The 14,448-nt window shown below is 38.7% G+C and overlaps 1 pseudogene; it reads right to left on the bottom strand.

Moving 5' to 3' along the window:
* Positions 1-1,176: 1,176 nt before the first annotated feature.
* Positions 1,177-1,921, bottom strand: LOC131401840 (small ribosomal subunit protein eS6-like; annotated as a pseudogene).
* Between the last annotated feature and the right edge of the window lie 12,527 nt (positions 1,922-14,448).

The following is a 14,448-nucleotide window of genomic DNA, read 5'->3' as shown; positions in this document are numbered from 1 at the left end:
AAGAGAAAGTAAGAGGAGAAACTGATTCGATGTATATCTAAATTACAAAAATACCTTAGACAATTTTCCATCAATAATCAAAATAACACCTTACACCGGTACAATGCTTACAACTTGCAAAATACTTTCCACTTCCTTTATCTTTTTTACACTTTATAACCACACTGTAAGTTCAGCAGGGAAAAGCAGGACAGCAATCATTATTTCCATTTTATACAAATATTTTTTGAGTGCCTATGTCATATGAGGAAAAAATAGAGTATTTCATATAGAAAAAGGCTATGATCTTCTATGCGTTTAAAAGAGGTAAAGTTCTCAAACTGTATATGCCCAGGTAAAGAGTTATTGGACTGAGTTGGAAAGATATATTATCCAGATATTTCAAGGCCATCGAAATCTTCTTTTCCCACCACCTATGCAGAGTTATTTAGGGAACTGCTATAAATGCCCTCTTGACTTTTCAAATTTGAAATAATTTCAGAATTACAGAAAAGTTGCAAAAATAGTAGTTTCCATATACCTTTCATCCAGCATCCTCTAATGTTAACATTTTACATACCACAGTACAGTTATCAAAATCAGGAAATTAATATTGGTACAATACTAGTGACTAAACTACAGACTTGAAACATTTTTCCACTAAGGTCCATTTTCTGATGCAGGATGTAATCCAGGATCCCACATTGCATTTAGTTGTCAAGTCTCCTTAGTCTCCTTCAATCTGAAATAGTTCCTTGGTCTTTCTCTCTCTTTCGTGACCTTGACACTTTGGCAGAGATACTGGTGGAGTTATTTTGTCGCATATCCCTCGATTTGGGTTTGTCTGATGCTTTCTCATGTTTAGATGAAGGTTATGCATTTTTGGCAAGAACACCACAGAAATGGCATTGTGCCCTTCTCAGAGCATAAAGTCAGGAGACATGGTGGTCTCTGCCAAGTTTCTCCATGTAATTATTCCCCTTCCCTTGTCATTAATAAATATCTTAGGGGAAATACTGAGACTATACAAATATCCTGCTTCTCCTCAAACTTTTACCCACTAATTTTAGCATCCTTCAATATATTTTGCCTCTGATAATTATCACTATGGTGTTTGTCTAATGAAGATTTTCTTTCTTCTTCTTCTTTTTTTTTTTTTTTTGGATATCTGATCTTATTTGTTACTCTTAGAAAATTTCATTTTTGACTGGACTCAGACTTAGAGGTAGAAGCTCTCGGGACAGCCCCTGTCTCTTGGCAATCTGTTCCTGGTGTTTTTCTTTGGCCTCCTTCACTCTCTTGGCCAAAAGTTCAGCATATTCTGCAGCCTCTTCCTTGTTTTTCTTAGTACACTGTTTCTTCAGAGCAATAGGCCGCCGTTTGTGTTGCAGGACACGTGGAGGAACAAGATGCTGAATCTTGGGTGCTTTGGTCCTAGGTTCTTACCTTTTTTGTCTAGGGGCTTTCTCACAACATTCTAGCGGACATCATCCTCTTTAGAGAGATTGAAAAGTTTGCAGATTCTGCTAGCTCTTTTGAGCCCCACACGACGAGTCACAGTAGTATCAGCGAGTCCAGAAATATCCTTCTCCCCTTTTTTCACAATGAACAAGTTGAGAACACTCAGATTGGCAACCACAATGCAACCCCCAACAGATTTGTGCTTTCTTTCTCCAGTCCTCCTCCGTCTGTAACAGGAATGCCCCTCACTCAATAGCAGGCAGACACGGCCATGGGTCAAGACACCCTGCTTGATGGGGAAACCCTGCTTGTCATTCCCACCACTGATTCGGACCACATAACCCTTCCACTCTTCACCCAGAGCGTCAGCAGCAACTTCTGTGGCCATACGCTTCTCACAAAATGTACAAAGTTGGCATTCATCGTCCACTTCCATGAGTTTCTGGCAGCCAGTGACCGGGAAAGAGATGTTCAGCTTCATCCTGAAGCAGCCGACTACCTCCGAGGCACCACAAAAAAAAGAGGCTAATGAAGACTTTCAATTTTCCTCATTCCTCTATATATATTAGTTGGAATTTTTCTCTAATGAGAAGCTATCCCTTCTCTCTCAATTATTTATTCATTCATTTGTGCCCTTCATTTTTGCTTGTGTGTTCCCTCTGTTTCCCTTCTTTGCCAGGCCAGTAGGAATTTAGCAAAGCAATAGATAAAAACAAATATCATTTAAAAAGACAACTCCCAAAGTATTTTCAAATTTTTTGCACTATCCTGTCTAACCAGATGGACTAGTCAAACAACAAAAAACTTAGATTAAGATCAGACACACAAACAACATTGATCAAAGCAACATGAATCCATAAGAAACAAACTGACCAAAAAAAAGACAAAAGTCCTTACTCACTGACTGTGTGTGGTATCTTAGGGGCAAAAATTAAATCAATGCATTTTGACAACCAATGTTCATTTTGTTTGTCTCCAACTCTCTAACCGGGTAAAGTTTCTAAATAAAAGAAGAAGCTAATTGCTTTATTTCAAAATGGATAGTGGTTTTTAATGGTTTATTTTGGCTTGGGGCTTTTTCTCTCCAACCAGGACATCTATTCTTCTTCAGAGAACAAAACAGAAAATAAATTATTGGTACCGAAGTAGTATGAATATTGATACCATCAGATGTTTCTACCCTAAGAAAGATTATTTCCACATCTATCATCAACGAAATGTTTTGCAAAACAGGTTGTTTTTCCAACAGATTGGTGTATGGTGAATCAAAAAAGTTTGCATGTGAGGAGAATAAGCATTGATTCTAGAAATGAGCCACAATCTCTTGGGTGGCCTAAGAACAAGTTACCAAACTTGCCTAGACCTGATTTTTCCATCTGTGAAATGATGATAGTTTTTACCTACCTCATTAAGAGATGTCAGACATTAATTAATGTTCATAATGGGCTTGAGATCTGTGATTAAATCTGTTATCCTTATGGAAAACAGAGCCATTCAACCACTGAGGAGCAGTAAACAAATCAGGGGGATGTATAGTCCATGGAAAGAAATACTAAAGAGTGAAAAGTTAGTCAAGAATGAGGAGTGGGGCCTGGGACAAGAACCTCTTTCGGTGTGTAAGTATTCATGCATTGTTATTGTTCATGGAATTAAGAAATACACCTCTCTGATGTCTCAATATGCGGACTCTTCTTCGCCACACTAAGGTTCTTAACCTTTTGCGTGTCATGGATATTTTTAACACTGCAGTGAAGCCACAGACCTCTTCTCATAATGCTTTTTAAATACATTAAAAAGTATGTAGGATTATGAAAGAAACCAATTTTATTAAGGCACAGTTATCATAATGTTTTTAAAAATTTAGTCAGAATTATATGTATGCTTCTTTATTAAATTAGATGAGATCCAATAGCAGTCTAATAACTACCATAATTTCAAAGTTGTGATGGTTGTAAACAACATTTCAAGATATCTGCAACAACTCTAATGTGATATAAAAATATCCGTGTTTTCTGTTAGTGATAAGGTTAGAGGAACTGCTCTTATTATTGCGGTTTGTTGCCTACATTTATAATTTTAAATTGCTAAGTTTTAGTTGGAAGTTACTGAAAATAAAGATGTATTATTCTTCCCATCCAATTTCACGGACCCTCTAAATTTTATCCATGGGCTTCTTGGGGTATTTGGATCTCAGGTTAAGAAACTCTGTTCTAAACCTATCCTGGAAACCCTCAGATAGCCACTTGATATTATTTCTCCAAGTGCAATCAGGTGATCATAGCTATGGAATGTTTATTAAAAATGCAAATCTCTCTTGGGCCGGCTCCGTGGCTCAGCGGTTAAGTGCGCGCGCTCTGATGCTGGCGGCCCAGGTTCGGATCCTGGGCACGCCCCAAGGCACCACTTCTCCAACCAAGCTGAGGCCGAGTCCCACGTACAGCAACTAGAAGGATGTGAACCTATGACGTTACAACTATCTACTGGGGCTTTGGGGGGAAAAAAATGAATAAATAAAAATCTTAAAAAAAAAAAAAAAAAAAAAAAAAAAAAATGCAAATCTCTTGACCTTTTCCTAGACCTGCCGAATCTGTATTTTTAACAAGCATTCAAGTGACTGATATACACACTAAAGTTTGAGAACTGCTTCAAAAGTGGTTACATCAATACTTATCTTCAATAGAATCACAATTATCAAGCCACAGATTCTTAAATATTAGTTTGAGGTATTATAATATCGTATAATATTATAATATGGTAGGTCTGGAAGGGGCCTAGAAATTTCAATCTTTTAATAGGCCTTTCAAATATTGTGATGAATATGTTCTCAACTCCATTATGAGAAATATTCCTAAACGAAGACACTAAAAGTCAAAGTATAAAATCTGCCCAGGAATGAGAGGAACCCAATCAGGAGCTTTCCATCAGAATCATCATCACAATACTCCACTACCCTTTCCTTTTCTGCACCAGTTAATACCCTTCAAAAGAAAATCTTTAGATAGAAGAATTAAATATGGAATCAATGCATTGTATCACAAAAGATACAAAAGGTGAGTGACATTCTCTGTAACTTTTAACATCATGCTTTAAACTGGTAGGCAAAAATTAAATGTCATCAACAACATGAAAAGCAGAAAAACAGAGTAAAAGGGCTGCAGAAGATCTAAAGATCATCCTGAGTTTCAACTACTTCCCTTTTTCTTCTGCCTCACAAATCTTTATCCCTATCCCAAAAATTCTCTGTAATTTGAGCTTCAGACCAGTAGATCCAATTGTCTACTAAACATTTACCCCTGCATACCACAGACAACTCAGACATGACAACCAAAACTGAACTCATCACATTCCTCTGCAGAATGGCTTTCTCTTTCATATTGTGGGTCTTGGGTATTGGTACCATCTAGCAAGATATTCAGAAATTGTCCTAAACATCTCCCATCTCTCACCAAGTTTTTCTTTGCTAGGGGACGCTTTTGGAGTGATGGTCAGTGTTAAAGCTCCAGCAGTGACCTAGTGTTCTTCATGTCTGCATGTTTGGAGTGCCAGCCTCCAATGTGGCTGATGTCGTAAGATTGACATAGTGATTGAAAGAGTCCTTCTCAGACAGGTCTCATGCCCCAAACTAACTCCAAAAACACAACTGCAGCCCTAGGAAGGCTTAGGAGATGTGGCTTACTCCAGCTCAGATTTCAGACTCTGAAAGAAACACCTTTTATTTCTATGATTCATTTTTTCCTTGTATTTATGTTTTCTTGCCCTTCACTCCATTCAAGTAGTAAGACTTTGAGTTCTAAGTTTAGGGTGTAGTTCTTGGAGAATGCCCTCTCAGACTGCCTGTGATCTAGGCAAGAGAAATTCTTGGGGGTTCACAGGGTCCTCGCTGAATCATGGAGTTTGGAGGCCAAAGACACCTAATAACACATGATTCGGAATTTGGAATTCTCATCACCAACATCTGGTGTAGGTAAGCTGACCAAAGTGAGTACATAGACAGGTTTAGGAGGTAAGATCACTGAAGAACCTCAAACCTGAAGGGCTGTTGCACTATTTATGGGTAAATCCCCCTAAGAAGAGCAAGGCTACTGCACCAGGACAGGATCTAGTGAGTGGACCACGGTCTTGATGAAGACAAAGATTCACTTCTAAAGTAGTGGGCTGATCTCAAGACAGAGCCTCAGTATGTAAACTTCTGATCCAGTCATATTGCTAGACTGCTCTGTGTTCTTCACTCCAGGATCAATTTTCCTTTTCATCCTATTCCTCAGTCAGGGCAGAAAGAGTAATATGTAACTCCAAAGGAAATAGAGCAAATTTCTGCTGGAGTAGAAAAATAGGTGGCAGAAAAGAATGTCTGCATCACTATGAGAAGGATAATTTTAACCAAAGCTATGTGGTTTCAATGCTGACAAAAGGTGAGATTTGGGGAATGAGACATGGCAGAGATAATCTACTTCTCAACGGGCCCCTGCATGTAGAGGGGTAGGAAGTGCTTACAGCAGCAGTAGGAACAAACAAAGCTGGTTCCGCTAGGATTAAAGCAGCTCACAGAGTGGGGTCTATATTACTGAGCATGGGCCACCCTCAATTCAGGATTGTGAGGCCAAAACAATGGGAACCTTATGGGACAACAGGAATAATTCAAAAAAGAAAGAAGAGGAGGATCCCAGGAAAGGCCCACGTCATGGAGGTGCAAACCTTGCAGTCACTGGTAGTGGACCCTGAACAACAGACAGGAATGGATTGGTCTCTTGGTGCAGTTGGAACCAAAAATCTTTATTTATTATTTTATTTTATTTTATTTTTCATACTGATGCCTTTTCTTTTTTTTAAAGATTGGTCCTAAGCTAACATCTCTTGCCCATCTTCCTCTTTTTTTTAATCTTTTTCTCCCCAAAGCCCCAGTACATAGTTGTATATCCTAGGTGTAGGTCCTTCTAGTTCTTCTATGTGGGACGCCACCCCAGCATGGTTTGTTGAGCTGTGAGCAGGTCTGCGCCCAGGATTCGAACCAGCGTACCCCAGGTCCCTGAAGTGGAGCATGCAAACTTAACCGCTATTCCACTGGGCCAGGCCCCTATTTTATTTTATTTTATTTTATTTTATTTTATTTTTCTGACTACTCCCTCACCCCAGAAAATACCAGTGCTCTTTTGGCGTATGGCTGGTAGCAGTAATTGGATCTAGACCTGCTTTCTCAAATCCAGTAGGCACTAACCACATGTAGCTATTGAGCACTTGAAATGTGGTTAGTCTGAATTGAGAGATTCTTTACATATAAAATATCTATCGAATTTCAAAAACTTAGTACAAAAAATGTAAAATATCTCATTAATTTTTATATTAACTACATGTTGAAAATATACTATTTTGGAGATATTGCTTTAAATAAATATATCACTAAAATTAATTTCATCTGTTTCTTTATTCTTTTTTAATGTAACTGTTAGAAAATTCAAAATTACATATATGGCTTGCATTATTTCTCCATTGGACAGTGCTGATCTAGACCAAGACATACCTTGGTTCCACGGCCATTGTTCTTTTTGTATGTGCTAAGGAACTAGTATTTAACCAATGATTCTAAAACTTAGTGTGTTTAAAAATCATCTGAGGAACATAAGAAAATGTCTTTCTTGCCTCCACCCTCCTAGCAAGATTCTAACTATTGCATTTGGGATGTAGACAATGAATTCGTATTTTCAACCAGTTCCCTAGGAGATTCTGATACAGGAAGTCCTCTGACCGTACCTTGAGAAATATTGGCTTAGGGTGAACAGCACTGCACTGATCATGTTTGATTCTAGGATGTTCTTCTCTTTTTCTAAATTTTGTGGGTGGGAGAAGCTGCTGTGATAATCTCATGTTCGTGCTGACTCTCTGAAACTTGGGCTAAGTACATCCAATGATGGTTTTAGGATTGGATTAACCAAACTTTAAAAATGCTAAAACCTTTACCTCAGATTTAGTGGAAGATGGCCCATGATACAGCTGCAGAGGAGAAATCTCAGGCTGCAGTGAGGGCCCTGAATTAGTTCCCTTGTATATGAGAATGTAAGAACTGAAAAGAAAATGTGCATGGGTGCAGGCAAGAAGGAGGGAGGCATGCAAGAGGGCCTGAGACACTGGATCCTGTATTGAAGCTTTGACTTCTCTGTAGGAACAAGGGGTTGGCTTGATGCTGGGAAGAGATTTATATTACTACAATGTACACGGTGTATTCACAAAATGACTAACATTATGTGCTGAAGTCAACAAGGGCTCACTGCATACCATGTGGTTAAGAGATGGATTTTGGAGCTAGACCATCTGAGTTCTAATAGTATCTCTGCCTTGGGCAAGTCTTTTAACCTCTTTGCTTTTCTTTAAAATAGAAAAAATAATTGTACCTACCCATAAATCTGTTGTGAGAATTAAGTGATCTGATACATGTAGAAAATACAGAATTGTGTCCGGCACATAAGAGCTATATGAATGTTAGGTATTATTCTTGTATTACAGGGTGGTGAAATTTGCTGGGCAATATAGAGCTAAAGATACTTTACAATAAGGAAAGGAACAGAAGGAGACCACTTTACCTATTGCAGACAGCAATAGGAAGCAGCAAGTGCAAATGCTTGGAGAGGACAGGGAAGTTGCACAAATACTGATCTTACTCGGCTTACGACGGGGTTACGACTCGATAAACCCATCGTAAGTTGAAAATATCATAAGTCAAAAATGCATTTAATACATCTTACCTACCAAACATCATAGCTTAGCCTAGCCTACCTTAAATGTGCTCAGAACCCTTACATTAGCCTACAGTTGGGCAAAATCATCTAACACAGAGCCGATTTTATAATAAAGTGTTGAATATCTCATGTAGTTTATTGAATACTTACTGAAAGTGAAACAAAATGGTTGTGTGGGTGCAGAATGGTTGTGAGTGTGTCAGTTATTCACCCTTGTGGTCGCGTCGTTGACTGGGAGCTGCGGCTCGCCGCTGCTGCCCGGCATCACAGGTGAGTACCGTTCGGCATATTGCTAGCCCGGGAAAAGATCAAAAGTCAAAAATCGAAGTATACTTTCTACTGAACGCATATCACTTTCACACCATCATATAGTCAAAAAATCACAAGTCGAACCATCATAAGTGGAGAACCGTTTGTATGTGTATAAGGTATACTGGGAGATGAGGAGAGAGGGCAATAAAATAGGAAATAACAGAATCTGAAAGAAGGAGTTGCCTTTTGTAGATTGGAGTAAGCCTATCTAACCTAATTTAAATATACATTCAAATTCAGTATTTACTTATTAAAAGTGCAAGCCAAATATACAAAATATCTTTGGGTAGATTACCTTAAGGGGCTAGCTCCCAGTCCCAGTCACATGTGCAGTTTCCAGAGTTGTCATGCGCCCTCTCAGTTAGAGTATTGTTCCTTCCTATTTCAGATGTTTCTGGGGGAAACTTCAGGCCTTGAGGAGGCTGAATGGCCCATCTCTGGATGATGTCGGGGAGCTGTGGTGAGGATTATGTGCAGTTAAGGCTTTTCTGATACTCTGCGATCTCCCTCAAACGGAGCAGCAACACCCTAAGTGTTAAGACCATGTGGGTTAAGAGGAGGAGGACAAAATAGCAGCTACTATCCGCTGTGTACTTGAGGGAACTCAAGGTGTTTCTTGCTTCACTTCGCCTCCAAAGGAGGGCAAGGAGAGATAAAAACAAAAGTAGGCAACAACGCTGGGGGCTGGTGTTCCTCATGCGACAAGTGAAAAGGTTAAAGCAGTACTTTCTCAACCTTTTTCAGTTTATGTCACGGCCCGAGGCAACTGACGTGGAGTCCTAGCTGTCGGGCTTCTATCCCCCTACCTGCCCCAAAGGCACACTTCTGAGCCTTTCGTTGGAGAAGGACTATTTAAAGTCCCAGGAATACATGTGGTGTTACATCTGGCTTTTCCTCACTCAGTTTTTCTCTAAGAAACTTGCTTCCTTTATGGGTAAAAGGCAGATGGCCCCAGGGCATCTCCTAATTGGGAAGGTGGTTTCCCCTTTTCTTTCTTCTCTTCTTCTATTCCTAAACCTTACCTTTTATTAAAGGTCACGTGGGGAAAGAGATAAAAGAAGATTATTTGAGCTTTCTGTTCTTGGTTTTCAAGAAAAACATTTTTTCTGCTTATGATACACTTGCTTGGGGTTGTTCTTCCTAAGCTCTTCTTACCATCTATAAGCCCCTCAAGAGCCCAGATTAGTATGTGGACTTAAGAGAAAGTGGCCAAGGGTGACAGGTGGACATTGGAAAGTGTGGAAAGATGTAGACCCAGAGCAAAAGGAAAGCAAAGCTGCCTCAGCAAAACACAAAACTGAGAATCACAGCACTGACCTCCATCTGCCAGGAACCAGAATAACTGTATTTAATATTAATCAAATACACTCACATAACTCTGGAAAGTTCAGTTGCCCCAGGTTTCAGATATTCAGAAGTATTAAGCATGGGAATGCGGTGGTTATAGAAAACCTCAATAGTATTCCGTAAAATCAGTCACAGTGGTAGCTCTCCTAATTGACATTTACTTAACTCCTCACTCCCACTGGCTGACTGACGCCCCGTGGTCCGATGAATCTTACCCTGAGGCTCCTTTCTAGTGCCTCCTAGTATGCTACTCTCCCAGAGGAGTTGCGAGATTTCTAAGAGTTATGTATGTGTTACCCAACCTATTTAAGCCAACTGTGCTTATTAGTATAATCACTTAATTTAATAAAATATTTATTCTTATTAAATTATAAATGAATATCTATATATTAATATTTTTAAATTTAATACAATATTTTCCATTTTATTAAGTTATAAATAAATGCCAAAATATAACAGCAAAATTTAAAACCAAAGAAATACAAATGTGAAAAGAAAGATTTACATCTATAAAAACTAAATTTAATGCCTTGTAAAGCCTCAATAAAGGTGAGTCACTTTTAAAATGTTGCTGTCAAATTAGTGTTCAAGGCAACTGTAAAAATTGGGGGGGAAAGTCTTAAAAGTCTAAAAAGGCTGCACTCAAATTGCTTTATAAGTATCACCAACTCCTATTTCACTTTAAAGAAACAGAAACTAGAGATCAGAAATGAGGCAATTTGTGTATTCCATCACGCCATTTTGAGTATTTTTTCATGCCAGAAAGAATACATCAGGAGACTTGTACTCAAGGAAAATTCATGAATAATGGACATTTATATATTTTAAGTAAAGATAAAATGTTTAAAATATGTTTGTACCATTTGTTTTTTATGATTTCCGAATCTTAACTGACTTTTTTGGTGTGAACCAAACAATTCTGGGTCATCTTTAGGTCCCAACTGCATGGTGGAAGATGGTTACTATTGAGTTTTTTTGAAATTTGTAACCGAATGTGTTTATGTAATTGCTTCATGGGATCGCATTGTTTTACTTCCAGGGAAAGAAATGACATCATATTACTGGAGGATATCTTCTAGTACCTACAAAATAATGTACAGGTGGTGAGAGGGGGACAAATAGGTAGGTGATGAGATAGCCTTCTCAGAACACCAATAAACCATAACTTTTGAAACAGCCTTAAACAGCTAAATAGAATTTATTTGGAAGGGTTCTTTTTTGCATTTAACTTTTGTTATTTAATAATTATTTTCTTGTAATAAAATATCTCAATAATATTGCACAACAATTTTTATATCGAACCCTAATTTTAGTAAGTTTCTGTAGGAATTAGTGAAAATAAAGTTATTTATGTAAACTGAAACTTAAGATTTCCAGCACAAATTCACACTATTATTGGGGTTCATCAGAGTTTCATCAGGGATGCAGCACTCAGGTTCCTTTCCTTCTTTCTATCTGAAATTATATTATTCAGTTGTAAGTTTTTATAAAATGCATAATGAATACGCTAATCTGCAGGTAACTTTCAACAGACTCTAATTTTACTAGGAAAACTGTGTAGCTAAAAAAGCGGTTACCCGGGGCAGCCCCATGGCTTAGCGGTTAAGTGCACGCGCTCCGCTACTGGCAGCCCAGGTTGGGATCCTGAGCGCGCACCTACGCACCACTTCTCCGGCCATGCTGAGGCCGCGTCCCACATACAGCAACTAGAAGGATGTGCAACTATGACATACAACTATCTACTGGTGCTTTGGGGAAAAAAAAGGAGGAGGATTGGCAATAGATGTTAGCTCAGAGCCAGTCTTCCTCAGCAAAAAAAAAGAGGAGGATTAGCATGGATGTTAGCTCAGGGCTGATCTTCCTCACACACACACAAAAAAGTGGTAACCCATTCATCTCTTTTTTTTTTTGCTAAGGAAGATTAACCCTCAGCTAACATCTGCTGCCAATCTTCCTCTTTTTGCTTGAGGAAGATTCACCACGAGCTAACATCTGGGCCAGTCTTCCTCTATTTTGTATGTGGGTCACTGTCACAGCATGGCCACTGACGAGAGGCGTAGGTCCATGCCTGGGAATCGAACCTGGGCTGCCGAAGTGGAGTGCACCGAACTTAACCACTAGGTCACAGGGCCAGCCCCTCCATTCACCTCTTTTTAATGCCCTAACACATTTTAAAAGTCAAGAGATGAGAAGGAGCAATATTAAATTCAGTATTCAAAATTAAGAATTTTTACATTAATGCTATCAAATAACTTTTACTCATTTAATATGTATAAGCTTGGTTTTTTCATAGATCAATTTTATTATATCAGGCATAACAGGAAAACTTTTCAATCACAATAACAGGTGACTAAGGGAAAACTTTTCTACCTAAGGGAAATTTTGAATTCTACTTATATTTTTCTTTTTTTTGTGTGTGAATAAGATCAGCTCTGAGCTAACATCCACACCAATCCTCCTCTTTTTGCTGAGGAAGACTGGGCCTGGGCTAACATCCATGCCCATCTTCTTCTACTTTATATGAGATGCCGCCACAGCATGGCCTGACAAGCGGTGCATCGGTGCGCGCCCGGGATCTGAACCTGGGCCGCCAGCTGCGGAGTGAGCGCACTTAACCTCTATGCCACAGGGGCAGCCCCCTACTTATACTTAATGAAATATAAACAGGAAAAAAGAAAGTCCAAGTAAACTCCTGTCATAACTGACCTGTGTCCCGTTACAAAGAAAATTCTTTATCTGTTTTAGTTTATATTGCCAGGAACAGTGGGATATTCAACATTTCAGCAGAATGACTGATCGGCTTTAAATAAAACTCTATAACTCTTCTCATTAGAGCGGTTTTATGTGACAAATTATGCCTCAAAAAATTATAATAAAACTCCTCTCTCTACTTCGAGATCCCAAAAGGATGTAAAACACATTATGAGGTTCTACAATGATAATTAATTATAAAACTTAATCTGCACTCTTAATGGCACATGTTTTTAAGTTGCATTTTTTTTCAACAACAAAGAACATACACTTTTTAAATAATTACATATCCCTATTCATTTATAACGAATATGGCAATGAACCTATTTTGCACTAACCGGATAGAAATCTTTATTTCCTCTTTTAAAAACTATTTATTGAGTGCTAAATATGCCTGGCACTATTCTAGATGCTGGAGATATAGCAGTAAACAAACAACTCTTATGGACTTTATATTATAGCAGAGGGACATAGACAATAATAAAGTTAATAAGTAATTTATGACTAAGCTTTTCAACAAGGGCTATGGAAAAAAATAAAGCAGAGAAGGGAGATAAAGAGTGGAGGGGATATGGGGGAACACAGAAGGCGGTCTGAAATTTTAAATAGAATGGTCAAGAAAGGCCTCACTAAAAAGATATCGGTAGGGCGGGCTGACCCGGTGGCTTAGCGGTTAAGCACACGCGCTCCGCTACTGGCGGCCCGGGTTCGGATCCTGGGTGCGCACCGACGCACGGATTCTCCGGCCATGCTGAGGCTGCATCCCACATACAGCAACTAGAAGGATGTGCAACTAAGTCATACAACTATCTACTGGGGCTTTGGGGGGTAAAAAAAAAGGAGGAAGATTGGCAATAGATGTTAGCTCAGAGCCAGTCTTCCTCAGCAGAAAAAGAGGAGGATTAGCACAGATGTTAGCTCAGGGCTGATCTTCCTCACAAAAAAAAAAAAAAGAGAGAGAGAAGATATCGGTAGGGCTTGTAGACATTTGTAAAGACTTTGACTTTTATGTTAAGCAAAATGGGAAGCTTTGGAGGTTTGGAAAAGAGAAGTGGCATGATCTGACTTACTCTTCAAAAGGATCCCTAGCTGCTATGTTGAGCATAGACTGGGGAGGGAGGCGGGGATGCAGAAGATGAGTTAAGAGGCTATTGTAGTAATCCAGATAAAAGATTAAGATGGTTTAAAAGTAGTGAAAAGTTTTTGGATTTGTGATGTCTTTTGAAGGTGAATTCTAAAAGAATTATTAATAGATTGTAGGTATAAAAAAAAGAAAAATCAATGATTACTCCAAATTACAAATTCCTTGTTGGAAAGCAGCATTCCAAAATAATTAAATTCAGCACTTGTTAAATAAGAGCATCTTTTGAGATAATAATAACAACAACAATAATAGCTGTATTAGTCAGGAAGGTCTAGGTTATGCTTCTATGAGAAAAAAAGAAAAGAAAGGAAGAAAAGAAAAATCTCAGATAAAAGTCAATTTGTTCTTTTACGCAAAGTTCACCGCAGGTTCAGGAGTGATTCTAGGGCAGCTGTGTTCCATGGATTTTCCAGTGATCCAGTTTACTTTGATGTGTTGGCTCTTTCGTCTCAACTTGAGGCCTCCTCCATGACCAGTAGGTAAAGAAAGATGAAGAGTTATGAATGGGCTTTTCACTACCTCTGCCTGAAAGTGATGTGTATCACTTTTGCTCACATTTCATTCACCAAATCTAGTGGCACAGCTCTACTCAACAGCAAGGAAGCCGAGCAGTAGTATTCCATGTGTCAGGAAGGGGATAAGAATGTATACTACTACAAGCTAGCTTTGTCTACTGCATTAGTTAACATTATCCAGCATTTTCCATATGACAGGCTATGCTAC

This window comes from Diceros bicornis, assembly GCF_020826845.1.
Source record: "Diceros bicornis minor isolate mBicDic1 chromosome 21 unlocalized genomic scaffold, mDicBic1.mat.cur SUPER_21_unloc_1, whole genome shotgun sequence".
NCBI classification, from domain to species: Eukaryota; Metazoa; Chordata; class Mammalia; order Perissodactyla; family Rhinocerotidae; genus Diceros; species Diceros bicornis.
This window is presented reverse-complemented; position numbering and strand designations above follow the sequence as displayed.